The sequence below is a fragment of the Macaca thibetana genome, chromosome 17 (genome assembly GCF_024542745.1).
Source record: "Macaca thibetana thibetana isolate TM-01 chromosome 17, ASM2454274v1, whole genome shotgun sequence".
Classification (NCBI taxonomy): Eukaryota; Metazoa; Chordata; class Mammalia; order Primates; family Cercopithecidae; genus Macaca; species Macaca thibetana.
Genome location: NC_065594.1, coordinates 88,908,134 through 88,927,742, shown reverse-complemented (window position 1 = coordinate 88,927,742; position 19,609 = coordinate 88,908,134).

Sequence of the window (19,609 nt, the reverse complement as noted above, 5' to 3'; positions counted from 1 at the left end):
ATTATATAATTTAATAAGAGTTTGGTACTGCAATTTTATGACCCAGTGAATTTCCACTACGGACCCCTAAATCAAATGATTGCATGTCTGTAACTGGCTGATGGTGACACAGGGCTTCCTTGTGCATATCAGTGATAATAAGGTGTTGTGAGTTCTCTCTGGAGGTATCTGGAGGGTAGGCCTTTAGCCTCCCTGTTCTACCTTTCATTTCTAGTCAACTCTGAAACATACCCATTGAGTAGCAATGTTATTCCATGTATGCCTGGAATAGTTTGAGCCCTACTGAGATGATTTGGATGCTGTAAATAAACCATTGTTAGCACTGTTTCATTGTTCTGAGTTTTTGTCCAAGGCTGAAATGATGGATTCAGGGCACTGGAATCATTTTCTCTCCCTTAGTGCTATTCAGCTGACAGCATCACCGGAAAGAGGAATTATCCACAATTGCAGAATCTGTGAATCTTTTCTACAATGCCCATGACCTGTCCACAGAGGCCCTGAGTTATTACTGCCCACGTCATAGCAAGAACTGGCAGAGATGTTTAGTTTTCTTGCCATGTTCCCCACTCTTGTCCCTAGTTCATCCTTTAGCCTACAGCACCAGCTTTGAGGCTAGGAGAAACACTCTAAAGGAAAATGATACAGCCTCATCTGTGCTATTTGCTGAATCTTCCTATTCTCCCCACATCTGAGTAACTGGAAGGATCACAATTCCTGGTTCCCATCATGGAGCAGTTCCATGTGACCAGCTCTAGACAGTGAGTTATGGCCCCGCATGTCCTTTTTGGATTGAATATTCCACTGATGTTAGGAAACTCCCGCAATAACACACCTCTGTTTTGCACCTTCATAAGCCACTGTCCTGCTCTCTGTGTTTCCATCATGGATGGAGATGATCTGTGAGTGGAGAGCCTCAGATGGTTGGTGAGACCAGGCCACTGGAGCCAGAAAGAAACCCTCATGTTTTTAAGGCTCAGAGGCTTTGGGGGTGTTTGTTAATGCAGCATAACTGAGTATATACCGCCCAGTGCAGATTCTATGGTGGCCAACTCTTAACTATTCCAGTCTTACAAAAGTCTAGTGCATTATCAATATCTCTGCTCTCATTTCTACTTTTGGTGTGAATTTCTGCCTTTTTAAACTAAGAGGTCGATATACGCTACTCTAGAAAACTAAATACAAATTGGAGTTTTTTAATTTTAGGAGTGTTCGATGCCAACAAAAACAAAACAAAACAAAACAAAATAAAATATGCAGTTCATATACTGGTTTCTTAGTTTTCACCAGTAATTTTTCTACAAGAAAGCGTCACATAATAAATGCAGAAGAGACTTTAAGATGATTAGTGGTCTTTGATGTTAAACGTCTGCAGAAGTTTCAGTGAATTTTCAGGTTCCAATTAACCCACACTCCCAACTCAGTACAGTTCATGCTTCTTGGTGTGTGGATGTGAATATTCACTCGCTATTCTCTCACCAGCAGCTCCTTTCTATAAGGCTGCATTCCCTATTGCAGCTGCTTCTCTGATGAACTAGATTGGGAGGAAGAAGTATTTTTGTCAATGCATCAAGGAGAAAACATGTACATTTTACAATAGGTTTATCCAAATATACTGATGTAATCAGAGTTAACATTCTCCAAGTGTCTCCTGTGCAGTGGGCACTGAATGGAGAGCTTCCCATGAGCCATGGAACTCTCACAATAGGCTGTGAGGCAGGAGTCAGTATGGATCTCGTTTCACAGATGAGGAAACCGGTCCTCAGTGGGGCCAGCAAGTTCCCCAAGGTTCTACAGTGGGCAAATAGGAGTGGTGGGTTTGGAATCCAGATCCATTTGAACGCAATCAGTTGCTGTTCTAAGGACCCATGTGGGAACCTGACACTTCACAGATGTGGGAAAGGGAGCTCCATCTGGAAGTCCCAACCTTCCCAAGAGTTTCTGTAGTTACCCAAAGTTACTACTAGTATCATTCTCTCCAAGCTTCCTTACCAGGAAGCTTAATTCAGCAGTAATGGCAGGAGAGGATACGACTGCGACTGGGTGGGAAGGAGAAAGTTTATCCAATTGCTTTTGTATTCAGAATGGTTTATTATATTAACAGATAATTGGTTATGGGAGTGTGCTGAATAGACCAACTACTCTATAAGGCAGACAGAACTGGTTCCTTTAAAGCATAGATGCTGAACCAAAACCTACACCACCCTACTCTGTTTCTGAATTTGAAGGTGCACATGCATAGCTGATATTCAAGCCACATTCTTATTTTTTTCTCTCACCAAGAGTGTTGTGTTTTACCGTGTTCCCATAAATTTACAAATAAATGGAGAATTCTTATTAAATGACAAAATCTGATTTTTGCAAGAGGTTATATCTGTGCAAAATATGGTTCTGGAATAATTTTAGACTCACGCAACGCCATTCTCAAAAATAATAGCCCATATGACTATTCTTGTTAGTGACCATCAGTGGCATGTTATTTTCCCTGAAGTCATCCTGTCTAATTCACTTTAGGCATCAGTAATGGGCACTTTCAAACTGTAGCCCAAATGGCAGTGATGCTCCTCTCAGTCATACGGTAGCGGGAACAGAACAGAGCAGCCGACTGAAGCACAACAGCGATCTCAGCCCGTCTCTGATCCAGGGCTGATTTTCAGGGTCATGTGTCTATTTTCATTGTCTCCTGAGATAATCTCATAAGAATAAATTTCTACATTGGAGGAAAATTCTACAGTGGAGAGTGTAGAGGCCTCCAGCCCCCATCGGCCCTTGGCCCAGCTGTGTCCTAAGGATTGCTATGGAGTGGCATGCTCCATGTCCGGGCTCTGCTCTCCTGAACCCCCAATTCCTACAAAGGGGAGAATGAAGCCTGAACACTCTCTACCTCACCCCCATGCTAAACAGAGGATGCCCAGCCAATTACCAGCTGCCTTGGGACTAGTTCATTAGAGAAACAGAATGAATACTATGCTAGTGAAATTTGGGAGGCAATTTTGGTAGGTCTGTGAGGACTTGCTCATCAATATGGTTTATTGGAGAAGGCATTCATTTTTCAAGCTTGTACTCCATTTCAAAAGTGCAGGAAAGAGTCTTCAGTGAGAGAACAACATTCATTTGTGTGCCACCAGTGATAACAATTGGCATTCAGTGCTTTGAAAGAGAGAACACTGATTGCTTTACTGAGTCTCTCCTTGACTAACCAGAGGTTACATTGAGGATATACCATATTTTTCTCACGAAAATATGTTTCAATTGAAAATTATGTTTAGTGATGCAGAAGTGGGACTCAAATGAGTCTGAGCCTGGCAGTTCATGGATGAAGCGTGGGAAGCTGAACTCACTTCCAGGGGCCACTTGTCAGGTTGTCACGCATGGGCTATTTCTGCTAAATGCTATATCCTTTTTAACTGACTACCTTACCCAAGCAGAGTGATAGAAACTAAGCATGCCTTGCACCACGAGGAGAGTGACAGGGCCATGAAAGGTCCTAAGAGGGGCAGCCTGTCTTATCTGTGGAACATCCCAGGAGTCTTCTTGGCGCAGGAGGCATTTGACCCGTAAGGTATTCTCTCAGGACTTTTATGTTTGTGATTGTTGTGAGGAGTAAAATGTAAGCTATTTGTAAAGGGCAGGATAGGCCTGGACGACTGCACATCCTCCAGTAATGGTTGTCATTATTAATTAAACATTATTGAAACCGCTGGGAACACTTTCAGTACTAAGGTGAAAAATTTCCCACACTTCATCCTGAATATGATCCGGGGCTTTTCTCTAATGTGGAATCAGGCCTCTTTGTACTGAGTTTGCCCTCAGCAGCCTTGTGTTGTGAGGAGGGGAGATTTGCTCAATCAGAGAGGTGTGTGCAGTTTGGGCTGGTGGTTAAACATACCCTGCAGTGGTGCTCATTCCAAAGTTAACAATTATCTTAACACAATATTTACCTTATCAGGGGAAGTTGCACTGTTTGCCTGTTCCTTCAGCGAGATCTCCTACTGAGCCGAATTCAAAACAGTTAAGATAAATGTTAGCTCTTTAGAGCACACCGCTAGGGCTGGAAAATGGTGGGAACCAAGGTTGTCTCGTGCAGGGTTTTGGATCTGTACAATGACATCATCTAGCCAAGGTCCTTCAGCTGTGCGTCTGATTGATCGTTCCGCATATGCTGCTGACTACACCTGCACACTTTCTTCCAACTTATGCCAGGCAATATGGCAAAGCCAATTATTTTCTTCTTCTAAGAACAAATTAAATTTTCTGACAATATTAACAAGTAGTGACTGTACTGAGTATTGTTATTGATTGTATTGTCCAAGTATTTGCCCAACTGCTGCATAATTTAGCACAACGTAAACACAGCTCTACAACATGGGGCATATTGTAGATAACAACACAGGGTTGATACTACCAGAAAAAGTGACTGACCAAAACACAGACAGCCACAGTTGTGTCTTTAATGTTGGCTAGACAAGCAGAGTTTTATAGCTGTCATACTAAAGCAACTAGGACCTCTAGCTTTTCACCTAAAATTATTTTAAGATGAAGGAGGCCAATCATCGAATTGCTGCCATCTTTCCCTAAAATGACGTCTTTTTCTAAAATGAGATACTTTATTTGGATGCAGTATGCTAAATTAAAGACTTAATCTACCTAAGATTTCTACCTAAAGAAATCTTAGGTAGATCTACAACCTGTCAGACTCCTCACTGACTCCCAGGAAAGAGAATGCCTCCCTCCCTCAGTGAGTTTCTGGTCATGGAGAACTCAAGAAAAATATGATGGCGTCATGCTTCTCTAATAGATCTTATAACCTGAATAAGAAGATTTATGGGCAAGAAGTAATTAGAGAATAATAAAATTTAGTAGTCAAGTACTTAACTGAGTATAAATATGACCAGATTTATGAAAGGAGGAGTTTATTGAGTGTTGAATAAAAGAACAGTCTTTTTAAAAAAACATAAAAATTGAATTGTATTTGAGATACCTTTATTCTGTATATATGGTAGCTCTGCCAAAACTATTTATGTACAAAATGCAACCGAATATAACATATAAAACAGTACCATGCAAGGTATTCCATTATAGACACACACACACACACACACACACACACCACCACCACCACCACCACCATGTGCTTCACTACTAAACTATTTTAGTTCTCAAAAAATGCTCTGTTGCTTCAGAGTTTTGCTATACTGATCCTCAACCTTGACAACACAGACAAATCATTGAGAGCTTTAACAATTACCAATGTGGGCAGGTGTAGTGGCTCACACCTATAATCTGAGTACTTTGGGAGACTGAGGTAGGCGGATCACGAGGTCAGAAGATCAAGACCATCCTGGTGAAAACCCATCTCTACTAAAAATACAAAAAAAAAAAAAATTAGCTGGGCATGGTGGTGGGCACCTGTAGTCCCAGCTACTTGGAAGGTTGGAGGAGGAGAATTGCTTGAACCTGGGAGGCGGAGGTTGCAGTGAACCGAGATTGCATCACTGTACTCCAGCCTGGGTGACAGAGTGAGACTCCATCTCAAAGAAAAAAAAAAATTGCCAATGTGTAAAGTAATCAATCTTAGATTTTGGTGGCAGGGCTCAGGATCTACGTTTTTAGGGCTTCCTATGTGATTCGAAGGTGCAATCAGGCTTGAAACCCATAATTTTGGATAAGCACATGCTCTGCTCTGTCCCTGAAATTCCCTCCCCACAATTTTTGTCTTTTAAAGCCCCTGTTGATCCTACAAAACCCATCACAGGGTTAACCTTGCAATAAAGGTTCTGTTCCCCCCACCTCCCAAGCTGCTGGTGAGAGGGTCACTCTTCCCTCTGCATCTTGAGCTGGAGAAGGCAATACAGCATTCAGCTGCACACACCGTTACCTCCAAACCAGAATAGGTGACATCCTGAAGAACTTCCTGTGCAAGACCTGGGAAAACCCAGAGGCATAGTTTGTCCCCCAAAGTTTCCCAAAGGAAGCAACCTTCAGCATCACACACTTCCCTGCCTGCATTCCCATCCCTGTCCTGTTCTCTTCCTGCCTCACAAGCCCCCCATGGCAACATGCCCTTAATAAATCAAGTGCATCCAAATCATAGGCTCAGGTTCCACCCTGAAAAATCCTGCACTGCGACATACAATCATAATAAATACTAGTTATTTCAGGGTATGCTGGAGCCGGCTTTGACCAGCTCACAAAAGCTAATTGTGCACATCATGTCTTAACCCTCTTCAGTGAGGGGCATTATCTTGGTAGCTGGAAAACAGCCATGATGTGATCAGTTGCACCACAGAAATTAGCGACTGCTGCTAATCAGGGCTTCTTGATTTTCCTGGACAGCTGTTTGCCAAACATTTATCAGCACACCACTGGTTAGTGCTATGAATTTATTACCAAGGAATAACCAAATAAGTAAAGCACATTTGAACTTGGCTTCCCCAATTTTTTCTTGCCTGTTCCTGCTTTCCAAGCTTGTTCATTTCATTTTCCTTGCAGATTCTATCTCTTCATCTCCAGCATCTCTGGGCTCTGGACTATAGTCTCTGTTCATCCACGTTGCTCCTCAGGAAATAAAAGCAGTATTAGTTCAACACCCCAGAGCATCTAGAAGCAAGTTATGCTTTGAGGATGTCTGAGCAGTGGGGGAGCAGTTCAGGCTATGAGGGAACTTACAGGTGTTCCCAGGGCTGCATAGGCAGTGCCTCCCACACTGCCCATGGGAGTCTGTAGAGCACCAGAGGACAATGAGGGACTCCTGAAGGACGCCACTCCCCACCCACCCAGTGCAAGCATTTTAATCAGCACTACAGCAACCCAGCCCTAAGGAGGCCAATCAGTTCCTCCTCAGATTTGCTACATCTGTGAGCTAATGACCGGATCCCTAAGAGGTGAGTGTGCTCCTTTGAATGTAGGATCGTGGTGGACTGTGCATGACAGAGGGTGGATGAAAGTGCTGTGAAAGTGTCTGAAAAGTCAGTTGCATTCAAAAAGCAAAGGGTTGAGGGCCTCAGAATTCTGGAAGACCTGACAGGAGGGAGTCACATGTTTGTGCCTAGAAAAGAGTCATCTGCAGTCTCCTGCTGGTAAAGCTTTCCAGCACCTGCAACACACCCTAGGTTAGAGAGCTTCCAGAAACTTCTGCATGACCACGGGTTGTGAATTGTTGTGTGAATGGTGTGGAGAGAGTGAAGGGTCTAGATAAATAATAGGAGAAGTAGCCATGGGATCAAGTATTTGGTTAACAAATTTTATGAAGAGTTTTAAGATAATTTAGTGTCAGTGAAACAAGTGGTTTGGTCACACTTCTGGCTATAGAGGCAGGAGTAGAAACTCTCTCTGAGAACTCGGGAGATTAACTGGTGACCCCACTTTTGAGGTTGAAGGCGAAGGCCTAGCACAGAAGATCAAGACCAGAGCTGGAGAGAACTTGCATTGCAGGGAGACAGACTCAGACTTTTCAAGATGCTCAAAGGCTTAGTCAAAGGTGGGAAGTGACTTATTAAGGGCAAAATCCAGTTCATCCCCTAGGACCTTCCTATGGCTAATTAGAAGCTCATTCTTCTCCACCGTCCACTCTCCTTCTCCATGGACTCCTTCTCATCACCATCTAAATGTGCAGTTATTTTCTGCATCCCACTGCTCCGGCTACTTGCTCATTTCTACTCTCACTGGACGGCAAAGCTTCCTGCACTTTGTGTTCTGTTATCTCCCATTCCCCTCCGTCCCCTCTCGCACTTTCTTCTGCTCTCACCCTCCCTCTGCTGAAGCCACTCTGGACCGGTGCTGATGGTTCCTATGTTGTTGCTCACAATGAGCAATTCAAAGCCTTTTTCTCTTTGAGTTTTCAGCAGTGCCTCCCATATTTAATTTGTAAATCCATGAAAAACCAAAAAGACTTTCTGTGTTTTCTTCTTCTTCTCAGTTGCTGCATCTCAGTCTCCTTTGATGATTACTCCGCATCACACCCAACTTCCCAACACTGGAGCATGCCAGGATTCTGGGTCAGCTTCCCTTCGTTATCTGCATGAATTCCCCTGGTGACTTCAGGCACACCTTTAAATGACACCCCTATTCTGAGGACTCCCAAGTGCCTATCTTCAGTTCAAAACTCCCCCCTAAACCACAGGTGCGTATTTCCCTCAATATTTACACTTGAACGTCTAAGAGGCACCTACAGTGCAGCATGTGCAAAACAGAACCACTGCCTCTTTACATGAGCACACACACATACACACATACACACATACACACATACACACACACACAGGCACAGGCACACGCATGCATACATGTCCTTTCCTTGCTTTGGTGTTTTCTACCATCTTTCTAGTTTCTCTGATCATAATTCTTGGAGTCATCTGTGACTTTTTTTTTTCTCACATTCCCTTTCTAATCCACCAGGAAGTTGATTTGGCTCTATCTTCAAAATATATTCAGAATCTGACTTTACCAACTCCATTAGCTGGTCTCGGCCACCATAAGGGCACACAGAGATTATTGCACTCGCCTTCTAACAGGCTCCCAGCATTAATTCTCATGTTCCTACAGTGCCTTCTCAACACAGTGATCCCTCTAAATATATGTCCGCACACTTTCACCATTTATTTGCTCAAAACCCTTCAATGAGTCTCCATTCATCTCTGAAACCAAAGTTCCTGCAAAGGTCTACAATGTTTTCCTGATCTGAGCTCAGCTACTTCTCTGATATCTTCTGTCTCCTCTTGTCCCCTAAACTTCCTGGCTGCCTTGCAGTGGTTCAAGCCCAGCAGAAGTCTCCCTCTCCTAAATGCTTGCAGCTGCTTCTCTCTCCTGAGAGAGAGTTCTCCTGAACTCCTCCCGAGTATCACCTTTTCAGTGCGGCCATGCACACTATTTACAGCTGCAGTTCTCCCCTCACTGCCATGACTATCACTATCACCCCCTGCCACATCGTTTCGCTTTTCTCTCTGGCATTTATCACCATCTGAAAACCATCTGAAAAACTGAGTTTCCTTCACATCTCAGTTCTATTCGATTCCTGAGTTGGGATTCTGAGTTTGAGTAGAAGGAGACAATACATTATCCGAATCTGTTTGGTGCTGGAATTTTGGATGGCAAGTAACAAGAGTTTGGATAACAAGAGATTTATTCAAACGTGTACCTGTATGTGTTTAGTTCCCAAGTTTGAACAGCTGGAGATACTTTAAAAACTTTGCTTATTTTTTTTTATTTCTCTCCCCAGATCTGAAAAACTCATGCATGGATTATGCCTCTTTTGCTTCCTGCAATGTCCTTTAGCAGCCTTGCACGAAGGTATCATTCAATAGGTATTTACTGGTGGACCAAAGGAAGAAAGGGAAACAATAAGAGATATAAACTGAACATTGATGGAATCAGAGGCTAGGGTGAAGATGAATCATATTCAGAATAAATGATACCTTCTATCCTTTACAACCCTAAAGTACTGAGATTCAATCATTTCAGCTCTATTATTTCCAAAAGCAAAGCGATCACATTTGTTTCCTCTGTGTGGCCCCCAGATCAGTAGAATGCACAACTGTCTGTTTGCACTGTTAGAATGCAGGAGTCATCCTTTGAACAGCACCACACACTCAGACAGACTCTTGTGTCACGAATCCTGTGTCCAGAAGGTACACGGGTTCTTCTGCTGCCCCCTTGAAGATGCGGTGTCTACACATGCCCTCGGTCCTCCATAAGAGATCATTGCTCTTGGTTTTGCAATGCTTGAAGAAAGCGTGAAGCCTCTGCAGGGGTCTCTCTTTCTCTGGGGGATGATAGAGGCTGCAGTCCCAGGTACCAGATGTGCTGGCATTGGCAGCAGCTGCAGAAATGGTGTTTCTGTGATGTGGTTCACAGCATCATTGGAAGAAGCTTAGCCGCTATCCTCTTAAGGCAGTCCTAGTGATGATCTCTTGAGCTACCTAATTTTCTTTAATACATTTTTTTTTTTTTGTATAAAATAGCCAGAGGAGATTTTGCTCTTACTTTTCTATTTGCAGATTAATGTCCTATCTTGACGGGAGAATTTTTGTCCCCGGGTTGCTTCTTCTTTCCTCTGGTGGAAAGAAAGAGGGACAGTGCTCCTGGAAGTTAGGTATTTCCATGCTGCTTTGAAACTTTCAAAGCGGAAATGCTTTAATTTCTTTGTGAATTATTGAACTGCACAACAAGTAATCTAAATGAGGCTTTCTCAACCTCAGCGTTATTGACATCTTAGGCAAATGATTCCTTGTGGTAGACTGCACTGTGCCTAGTGAGTGTTGGGCAGCATCCCCGGACTCTACCTGATGGATGCGATGAGCACCCTCCCCCATCTATGACAAACAAAAATGTCCCCAGACGCTGCCAAATGCCCCCCAGTGGACAACATCACCCCCAGTTGAGAAACACTGATCTAGAGACAGTTGAACGTGTTCTACTTGGCATTGTAGTATCAGGACAGCAACTCGGAGTAAAGAGACTGTACCAAGTGCTTTGTTCCTTAAATACGAAATTCCCGAAGAATTGCATTATATTTGCCATACATAAAAGTAAAACAAAATACTTGCTTTGAATCATAAGCATTCTAAGTTTTTCCGCTGTTTAGTTAGCCACACCTGTGTTAAAAGGGATGCCCCACTTTAAGATTATACATCATTTCTCAAAATGACTTAGTAGGCTGTCTAAAGCTAAAATCAGTAGTGATATATTTGGGAAATAAATAACTGGAACAGGCAGTTATAGTTTAGTTTTCCCACCTTCCCCAAATTAAATTCAGTGGTGTGGTTTTCTATCAACATATTCTTACTGGGATCATAACACTCTGCTATTTTCACGTTTATGTTGTGCTTTGTGATATCGATCCCTCCACATTTCACATTCACTGCAAAGTTTTACCAAAGCCATTTACTTTTTATAATAAGGTAGATGAGCTATTTATGGCAGTCTTATTTTTGAGAACACAACACACATATTTTACAAATCTAGTAGACCACAACTAGAATTTTGATTCGTGGAACGCCTGTCATTAACAAAATAGAATTACTAATTTACGACATGGCTGCTCAGACAGGCGATGGCCACCAGCAATTTTTAAAGGTAAAAAACTTAATAAAACTATTGTTAATATTATAGATAATTGATTCTCATTTATTACAAAATAATTATCTTTAAACAATGATCACTGTTAACAAGTGATTGCTTTAAGATTATTGCTTAATTAGTATTAAACAGCACAGTACATATGGCATATGATATTCGTTGTCTATTATTATTTTTACAAGCACAGATGGCTTAGTACAATCAGGAAGAATAATGGAGAGTAATCTTTTTTTAATGTAATTACCACATGAATATGTCAAATGATTGTTTTGTTTGTTTTGCTAACATTGTAATATTATTTTAATTAAGATGCCAAGGACTGTAATTTTTCCTACCTAACTAGACCAAAAGGAAAAGAAACAGATACATTGAAGATGTCTTTAAAGCTTTATTATAAAAACATTTCTGTTTTATAAATATTTGTCACAGTACTATACCTAACCTTGCTTAAATCTTAGCTGTATAAATGCATTTAAAAACTCTTACGACTCAATGACAGTTCAGTGTCTCATAAAACTTTCATGGTTTGTAGTAAAATGACAAAACTATGTATTATAGATGTGTGTATAGTTTTGGAAGTAATGATTCTATGAAAGAGGGTAGCTGTGATGACTGACTGTGTAGAAGATAATTTAGATTTCTGTAGGTCTTTATTAGACTAATACTGATTACTCACAAAGATAACATGGTTCCACATCATCTTTACAAATACAGCACTTATAATGTACAAATACAATTGTTTTATTTTTTACAGGAGAAATGCTTTACCATTGAGAAGATAATTTAGATTTCTGTAGGTCTTTATTAGATTAATACTGATTAATCACAAAGATAATATGATTCCACATCATCTTTACAAATACAGCACTTATAATGTAGAAATACAGTTGCTTTTTTTTTTTTTACAGGAGAATTTCTTTACCACTGATACCTCCCTTTCATTTTCCCTGAAACACATCTTGGATTTTCAGTGCTAAAGCCCAATATGAGCTTTGTCTAGATCCAAGCAAAGAAAATGTGGGCAGACAGTAAACCTGGGCAGGCTTGGAGTCTGGGGCTCTCAGGAGAAATCCAGACGCCCAGGAGAGCTGACTCAAAGCCGAGCCCCTCCTGAGGCCAGGCGGACTGAGGGACTTACTGCCACAATCCAGGGTAGATCTGTGCCATCTTTCACTCAAAGTGGCCTTGTGCAAGACACAAATGGTCTGCAGACTTCCTAAGGTTGGTAGGAGGGTTCGTTTGATCAAAACAGAGTCACTGGCTGGAAGTCTGGCCCTTGCGTCTGGTCAGAATTATATTGCTTTTGGCCACAGATGGTTGCAAGATGGTGGCACATATGGTGATTTCCGAGTCTAGCACCATGAGTATTGTCATCTCCTAATAGGAGGCTCAGATCACAAGCAAACCTTTCATGGCTCCCAGAGCAGGTTCTGAACAGATGCCAGGAGCTCTCCTGGGGGAGGCACATGACACCAATCCCAGTCACACAGGAGAGGGGTCGCTCAGCGGGAGGCTGCAGTCCCAAGACTGCTGCTGCTGGAAACCAGAGCCTGATTTCCAGCTCACAGTTGCATTCTTAACACAGATTTCGGGAGCTTTTCTACCCTAGGTGTGCACATGCACTTACTGAGGCAAAGCCCGGTTGTTAATGACCCATATTCTCTGGAGGAATCTCTCATTCTCTGTTAGAGGCAAGTACATATGTCACCTTCAAAAGAGGGGAGAACGCAGGGCTGTGGTGATCCTCGTGGCCTGTTACCAGCACCTGAACACCTGCATAACTCACTGCCAGTTCCCTGGAGCTAGCCACCAGCTCACCGCCAAGCCAGCTCCCGAGAGGCAGGGGCCAGGGATCCAACAAGAATCACGGCTCTCTCACGTGAGCTGAGATGGTCAAGGCTCAGCTTTTAAAACAAGGTGGAGCTCACTTCTTTTCCAATTTATAGCTTCTTCTGCCCCAAGGTTTATTTAAATTATCTCATGATTTTCGTTCAGGTTCTTGACAATAACTATAGACAAGCCACCAGAACCACCTGCTCCTGTTCCTTCCTCTGTACTACCATGAGAATAAACTTTCAAAAGTACGTCTCAAAAGGCATCATGATCCTGCCCACAGTTCTTTAGTGGATCTCTATCCTATTCCACGGTGACTCTCAATCCTGGCTGCACATTCAAATCATCCAGGGGCCTTTGAAAAACTACCTACATGCAGGTCACATGCACATTCTCACATATGTAAGGAGAGGACGACTTTCATTCTGTCCAACATTAAGCCCTACAACATATTCAGAAGATCCCACTAAATAAATAAAACTTTGTAAACTTATGACTATCAGAGAAATTAAGAAGAACTTAAAAAATAACCCATTTTCTTTTTCTGATTCAATAAATCAAAAATAAAGAAGGAAGGAGGGAATAAAGAAAGAAGAAAGGAAGAAAGAAAAGGCAAGACAGAAGGAAAGAAAAAAGCAGGAAAGAAAACAAATGAAAGAAAGAACAAAGGAAAGAAAGAAAGAAAGAAAGAAAGAAAGAAAGAAAGAAAGAGAAAGAAAGAAAAAAGAGGGAAGGAAGGAAAAAGGAGGGAAGGAAAGAAAAAGGAGGGAGGGAAGGACAGAAGGAAGGAAGGAGGGAAGGAAGGAAGGAAGGAGAGAGGGAGGGAGGGAGGGAGAGAGGGAAGGAAGGAAGGAAGAAGAAAAAGAAAAGAAAAAAAAGAAAAGGAAAAAAAAAAGAAAGGAAAAAATAAGCCTGCTAATGACTATAGTGTTGTTTAGACTACTCTGCCAGGGTTCATCCATTTCAATTAAGAAACTTTACTATATTCCAAAAAAAATTTATAAATTCTTAATTTCGGTAATGCATAAAGGCCTTCAAATGACTGTTTTTTTGGTAATGAGAAAAAATTATTCCCATATATCAGACCTCACCAGGCTTTGACTTTAAACTGAGAGTATATATTCTTTTCTATCCAAGTTTTTTTTTGTTGTTTTTTTTTTTTTTTTTTTTTTTTTTTTTTTTTTTTTTAATTTTAAGAGTTGAGGTCTCACTCTATCACCTTCCCAGTCTGGTGTGATTAACTTCACTGCTCACTGCTCACTCCTGGGCTCAGGTGATCCCCTACCTCAGCCTCCCAAGTAGCTGGGACTGCATGTGTAAACCACAGCGTCTGGCAGTTACATCCAAGTTTTCGTAGTATGCAATATAAGCTATTCACCTGATAGACATTAGCTTGCCTCAAAATGTTTCCCAGGTACTTTTGCAAGTTTGTGAGAAGTTGTTGTCATCCAGAAAGCATTCTCCATGTTCTTCCCTTCCAGGCTTTTCCTCTTGTCAGTAGCTGCTGTCTCAGTTACTGGTGGCTCTCTGAGATTGCTGGTCTGCTGTGTGTGGCTGCATGGGCTGGGGACCAGTGTTGTCCCACTGAACCTCATAAAGAGTATACTACTAATTTTGGTGACCAATGTGCATTCTTATTGCCAATATTGATTGCACTAATACATTTACAACTCAGATGTGTCCAATTAAGGCCGAAAATCTCCACAACTGTTGTCTTGGATATTGGCTGTCGTGGAAGATGCTGAGCTCACAGAACTGCCTTTAGAGGCTGGAGCTAGTGTCAATCACAATGGCACTGGATTCAGCACTTGCTCCTGGTCTGAATCCACAAGTTCAGGGCAAAACACTCTCATTGTTGGAATCACTCCATACTGCTCTATTTTGTATGGTCTGGGCCCATATTATAGGTCCCAATGAGAAGAGGAATTTCCTTTATTCTCATTCAACAATCTCTCTCATTTCATACCAAAAAGTCATCAAATTTCTAGAGCCATTAAGCCAGATTCATCAACTCCAAACAACTACAGTATATCATTTGTTTGAAAAGCATTAACTTATATGTTTTCCAAAGTGTACTGGGCATTACTGGGTAGACTTTCCTGTGATAATGGAAATATCTGATTATCTGTAGTTGCAACCAGCCCTAGGTGGCTGTCCAGCACTTGAAATGTGACTACTCTGCTGGAGGACCCTTTTCTATCTTTTTAAATTTTAGTTTATTTGAATTTCAGTAGCCTTGTTGACTAGTGAGTATTATATTGACAGCATAGGTCTAAGTTATTTATCTTTTACAAAATCAGAACTATCAAATCAACCTATTATCCAAACAGGTGCCGTAACTATCTTTCTAAAACATGGATCTGATTATCATCTCCCTGGTCCTCATCTGTGAAGTTCAATTTCGTTAGCTACATGTCAAGTGTCATGGAGGACCCAACCCCACCTCACCCACCTCACTTCCAAGGACTCATCAAAGCAACGTAATCAGCTTGAGCACAACATGACACTAACTTAAATTACTCATTAGCTGAATTGACCCCGAAAAAGCAAAATAGTTTTTCACCCACCTGTTTATTGAGAGTAAAATAATATTTATTGCACTATTTCTTCACGCCAGACACTGTATTGGCAATTTCACATATTTTACCTTGTAATTGCCATTGTAACTCTATAAATAATGTACTAGTCCACCCGACTACTGAGGAAATAGGTTTTCTGAGAAATACCTTTCCTATAGTTTCTAATGTTCGTTGATAGGACTGCTGGAATGTAAGGTCTCTGCCTTGTGCACTCTTTGGTCCTCATCACCTAGACTGGTACCTAGCACAGAGTGGACATTTCCATAATATTCACTCTTTGAATACATAGACCAGGTTTTATATCCAGGTCCGTCTACCTCTAGGGAACACATATGTTCTTGGGGACACTGCTGCAAAGTCAAATGTTAAATAATCATTTGGAATCTAGGCAGAAACTTCTGTCTAGGGCAGGGATTGGCAAAGTGTTTCTGTCAAGGGTTCTGTAGTAAATATGTTAAGTGGGTTTCTGTGGCAACTACTCAATTCTGCTACTGTGGTGTGAAAGCAGTTACAGACAATAGGTAAATGAATGAGGATAACTGCATTTCAGCAAAAACAATGGCTAGAAACGACACTGACTGCAGTTTGCTGAGCCTTGCCAAGGATCAGTAAGTATTAAACTTCCATGGTTTATTCAACATAAAGCTGGTCGCATACTTTGCAAAATCACCTCCAGTAACCTCACATGGCAACTTCAGCCTAAACTTTCTCTCCTTTTTGTCATCAAAATGTCAGTATTATTTTGCATTATTTCTTTTTCATTCAGATTGCTAGAATAAGATCTTTTGTTTTCCTGAGCAATTTCCATGCAATCCTGTTAGTCATAAAACCCCCAAAGGCCTGGCTGAAAAGTCACATCCACTAATAAGGGCAATCATGTCTAATAGGAGCTCTGATTCATTTCCCAGATGCAAGCACACAAACCACAGTTCTGCTTACTCCAGATCTCAGATGCAAACGCTCAATAGATGAGATGTGTTTTGCCACTGAGAGGAATAAAACATATCCAGACTTTAGAAATGCAGAGAATCCAAAGATGACTTTAGTGTTCATTGGAAAATGAATAACAACCAAGACTTCACACTGGATACACAAGGAAGCCTATTTATCAGTATCATTCAGTGTTGAGATTCTGTCAGCTGGGCCTAAATACATAGTGCAGGCATTTCATTTTTTTTTTTTCATTTTCTTCCCATTATTGGATTCATTTTGTTGAGGTCAACCTTGAACTGATGAGAACTGAGTTCAGTCTTGAAAATAAATTCCATTGTCTACTTGGTATTGTTTTAGCTCAAGGAACTCTACTGAGGCCAGTCTACATCTCTGAGTATAGGTGCAGACATTGTCTACACGTGTGAATTGTAAACTCCCGGGAGTTGTCGAATTCCCACTGGAAGGATCTCAGGTTTGGAGATAATGCTATTCCCGTCATTTATGATGGTAAGCTGCAATGTTCTTGTCAGGGTAGAGGATAGAAATGAAATATTGAACCTGTTGTCTGATGAACAGCAATGAAAGAGTGGTAAGAAACAGCAATGGCCTCAGTGTCTGGAAAAAGGAAGCAGTGGAGTCTGTGACAAATGGCAGGCTCCTTCTTCAGACAGAGTCAGTTGAGACTCAGCTTTGCCTATCATTGCTCTGAAAAAATGCCAGAGTTTTCAGATCATCTAATGTTCTAGCGCTGTTGTGAACTTTTCCAATTTGTAAATATCAGTAACTTCGACTTGTTTTTCCCTCCATAAAGAAAGGACCAGACTTCATACATATGACAGCTGCATCTGGTCTAATGGTCATCTGCTTTGTTTAGCTCTATGAGGGCTATGTTTTAGAGTTCTTCTTTCAATTATAAAGAAAATAATCTTAGGGGGAAATAAAGACATATCAACAACTATCTTAATGTAAGAGCAAGTTGAAAGGTTCTAGCAGCAAACACTGCAAACAGAGAAGTGGGAATGCTCTGCTTATAAAAGCCACCATCATCACAGACGGGCCTTGCAGGTACAGGACAAAAGTAGCAGTGAGGGCCCACATATTGTATGTTTAATAATTTCAGGTTATGTACCAAAATTTCTTTGAGTAAAAAATATTCTATCCCCCATTCCCTCCCAAAGGTACTTTCATAATCACAAAGTAAACAGCATATGCAAATATACAATATTAATGATGTCAGCAAGCTACTGAAGACAAAGTAATTTCTTTAGCACTGTGAGTGTCTGGTTGTTTGAAATGGTTTGGCTGTGTCCACACCAAAATGTCATCTTGATTTGTAGCTCCAATAATTCTAATTCCCTTGTGTTGTGGAAGGGACCCAGTGGGAGGTAATTGAATCAAGGGGGCAGGTCTTTCCCATGATGTTCTCCTGATATTGAATAAGTCTCACGAGATCTGATGGCTTTAAGAGGGAGTTCCCCTACACAAGCTATCTTGCCTGCTGCCATGTAAGACATGCCTTTGCTCCTCCTTTGCCTTTCACCATGATTGTGAGTCCTCCCTAGCCATGTGGAATTGTGAGTCCATTAAACCTCTTTCCTTTATAAATTACCCAGTCTTGGGTGTGTCTTTATTAACAGCATGAGAACAAACCAATACAGTGTTCTCTTCATGGACAGCAATATTTAGATGAGTAAAAATTAAAAATGCATAGCATATAAATTGAATAGTAATTTGTGATATTTTTTAATATTGCAAACTATTTTTCCTCTGCAGCTGTCCTCTGCAGCTGCTGGGAAGACTGGGCAAGGGTTTGAGGCCCTTTAGACCCACAAAATGGAGTAGCAGGAAGAAAGACCATCAGCAGTCTTGGAGAAGAAGGCTCCATTACGCAGGTCTGGGGCAACCTTGCAGCAGCCAGGGGCGGCTGGCTAATTTGTCAATTCTGTCACCCAAGGGCCACTTAAATTGTACTGAACATCTAAGAAAGACATATGTCTGACATGACAGGGACTCAACACAAGTTTTTTCTTCATCTGGATATGATCTCTTCTTGTTTAGAAGACATTAGGGAAAGAGATGTGGGCAAGAGTTGATTTTTGTCTGTGCAGCCTTTGTCATGAGAATGGATGTGGAGGGTCACTTCCCCAGCACAGAACGTTGGGTTTTCAGGGGTAGGGGTGCTCATGTTCTCAGGTATAACTTTGTTTGTGTGAATGTGTGTGTGTAGGGGTGTGCCTTTAGGGTTGTGTGTGTGTAGGGTTGTGAGGCAGGGGCTGTGCATTTGTGTAGGTGATGCAGTTTGGCTGTGTCCCCACCCAAATCTCATCTTGAATTCCCATGTGTTGTGGGAGGGACCTGGTGGGAGGTAATTGAATCATGGGGGCAGGTCTTTGCCTTGCTATTCTTCTGGTAGTGAATAAGTCTCACAAGATTTGATTGTTTTATAAGGGAGAATTTCCCTGCACAAGCTCTCTCTCTTTGCCTGCTGCCAATCATGTAAGACATGATCTTCTCCTCCTGGAAGCAGGTCCTTCCTGTGCTGTTCTCGTGATAGTGAATAAGTCTCATGAGATCTGACGGTTTTATAGAGGAGTTTCCCTGCACAAGCTCTCTCTCTGCCTGCTGCCATCCATGTAAGACGTGACTTACTCCTTCTTGCCTTCCACCATGAAACTGTAAGCTCACTAAACCTCTCTTTCTTTTGTAAATTGCCCAGTCTCAGGTATGTCTTTATCAGCAGTGTGAAAACAGACTAATACAGTAGGTGTGTATGTATGTAGACGTGCCTGCATAGGTATGTGTGTAGATGTGTGTGTGTGTAGATGTGTATATATGTAGGGTGTATGTGTGTATGGTTGTGTGTAGGTGTGTGTGTAGGAGTGTTTGTTTTGTGTTTAGAGTTGTGCTTGTATGAGTGTGTGTATAGGGTTGTGTGTGCAGGTGCGTATGGGTGTCAGAGTGTGTATGTATGTAAATGTATTGTGTGTGTAAGGGTATTTGTGTGTGTAGGGGTGTGTAAAGTGTGTGTAAGGGCTGTGTGTAGGTGTGTATGTATGTAGATATGTTTGTGTAGGGGTGTGTGTAGGTGTGTGTGTAGGGAAGTGTGTTAGGGGAGTGTGTGTAGGTGTGTGTATAGGTGTATGTGCTTTGGGGTGTATGTCTAGGGGTGTGTGTGCATAGAGTGTGTGTTA